The following is a 2,716-nucleotide window of genomic DNA, read 5'->3' as shown; positions in this document are numbered from 1 at the left end:
TTTAGAACTTTTTAGGTGCAAAACAAAGAAAAAACCTCACCAAAACAAAAAGACAACAATAATTTTATATGCATCAGTGAAGAAACAGAATACTCTGAACAAATACATCACGGCAGCTGAGCCTATACCAAAGAAAGGACGTTCCATTGACAGAATAGGGTAGTGCACACAAAAGCATTAGAGTATATACAATAAGGTGATACATAAAGTGACTTGTTAATGCAAGTCTCATGTCTAGCAGTCTATCTCTTCATTCTCTGATGGGCACTTTCTGAAGAAACAGACTTCTAATTAGAGGCACACAGGAGTACGGAGCATACTAACTTGCAAGATGGCAGCATATACATTTTTTTAGGCACATTTGAATGCAAATTTTTTTTTCCTTTTTTTTTCTTTTTTTTTAAACACAGTGCAAAACTGAGTACCCTTATGGGCAACAATCACTTCGAAAACAACTTTCAGGATATAAGACTATCTACATTTGAAAGATGAAAAAGAAGTTGCAGATAGAAAGGGGAGGTCATTAATATCAGGGAAATACTAATTTAAAATTCTCAGATCATTTTGATATGCTATAGTTGCAGGTGACAACAAAGACTGRTCTGTATTAGGATACGGTCTTTAAAATAACCCTTCTTGTACATATGCTGAAGTTCTGTCTGTAAAGCTGTACGACTTTTGTAGATAGCATTGAAAATTCTATCTTTATTCAGATTCAGAAATGCACTTCACATCAGTTCAGCTGTGAACACCTTATATACAAAATCCCATTAGCATTAGATTGGGTTGCATTCTAATTTTAAAGCAAAACATTACATATACAAAACAGGCTTGCCCTGTTCCTACCAAAGTCTATGATAAGATTCAGACCCTATTAAGGCAGAATGTTCACTTTGCTGGTGGTTTGGGGTTTTTTAAAACATTTGGCACAATTCTTTAGGAATCAGCAACAATTGACATGGATACAGGCTTCATTACAAACCCAGTTTTAGGGGGATGGGTTTTTTGTTTTTGTTTTTGTTTTTTTCTCAAAGTGCAGTGACCTGCTGACAGTCCTTGCAATATCCTTGGGAACTCAGTTCACTTTTTTTTTCCTTCGTTTTAACGACATTTTTAAATTATGAAATCCTTCAGTATACAGAAGGAGAAAAAAAATCAAGAAATGTCATTGAGACATAATGGTAAATCTACCACAAACACACACCAAGAAACTCTCATTAAATTATTTTACCCCAGTACAAATCCCACTGCCCTAACTGGGAGTTTTACCTGAGACAAAGTCTGCAAGATCGAGACATGGCTCGGACCACTACAAACCAGAGTAGCTTTCACATATTGTTGGAAACCCAAACACCATGATGTGATATACATCATGATATCTCCTCTCCCATCTCCCAAGCTTTTCATAATAATTGAATAACAACCATTCACAAGCAAAGCAAGTTCATCTGATCTATTTCTGTTTGGCTAATGCTGGTATTACATTGCCCATATTTCTAGGGTTTTTTTGTTTTTTCTTTTTTTTAAAAAAAATCCAAGTATAAACATTATAAAACAACGATTCTTTCATTAGGTACTGTCCACAGACATCACTATTAATGTTTTGGTAAAAGCATAATTAGCTGCCCTGAATATTTTTCTTTCAAATTTTTTTTACATGTTATATATATTTTTTTTTAATATCCAGCACCAAGCATTCAGGTAGTACTGGTTTGTCAGCTGTAAATATAAAGTATATATATATACATAAAATAGCATCCTGTAAATTAACAATTACCAAATGTCAGGCACAAATGTCTGCATACATGATAGCATAATTCAGAATCACATACGAAGAAAGTTGCAGGTTCTGTATTGTAGACTTTGCGTAATCAATAGAATGGCTACATTCAGTTGTCTGATATGTGGACAATCATCTTTATAGATAACTATGCTTAGATTAATATATTCATTAAGGTGCTGCTTCAAATAAAATATCACAAACAAGTTAATGACAGAGCTTTGAAACGGACCCAGTGTAAATGAATCTATTACTGGGAATCACGGTGGGCGGTTTCCTGGGTGCCTTTCACTGTTGTTCCCATACGTGTGGAAGGATTGGTTGGATCGAAGTTACTTTACTGCAAGGGCTGAGCTTAGAAAAGTATTCACAATTACAACTGGAAAGTGATGATTATTTCTGGTGTTCCAAGCCACATTTTGATACCCTCCTGTCTGCTGCATGCCCCTTCACAAACATGCTTTCCGGCTTCACTGGGTCAATTTGTAGAGTACAGAGGTACTTCCCTACCYAAATATCACCAAAATCTGGCCCTTTGTTATAAATTGCTCTCCTTTAACTATTTTTTTTCTTTAGCCCGAATTTGCACTTGATTTGATATATTGAACTTTTTCAGGGTGTAGGAGAGGGAGGCATTTACTTAAACCGGATTGCTGTGCAGCTTATGAGCCACAAACTTGCTCTGCAAGTTCTCTTATAATGAACACACAAGTTGCAGGTACAGTATATTTAAAGAGTAGGTCTAACACACAGTTGGCTATGTGTTAATGATAAGGATGTGAGTATTTATGTGTAACTACAGCAATTCCTGTGTTTCATTTGAATCTTAACTTGTGCTCATTTCAGGGCATTCTGGACTTTTCTAACACATTTGAAGAACAGCTATAAAACAAAACAAAGTATGCTTTTTTTTTTTTTTTTTTTTTTTTTTTTTTT

Source organism: Rhea americana, unplaced genomic scaffold, assembly GCF_003343005.1.
Source record: "Rhea americana isolate MKP2758 unplaced genomic scaffold, rheAme1 scaffold_275, whole genome shotgun sequence".
Taxonomy (NCBI): Eukaryota; Metazoa; Chordata; class Aves; order Rheiformes; family Rheidae; genus Rhea; species Rhea americana.
Note: the sequence above shows the minus strand (reverse complement) of the source record.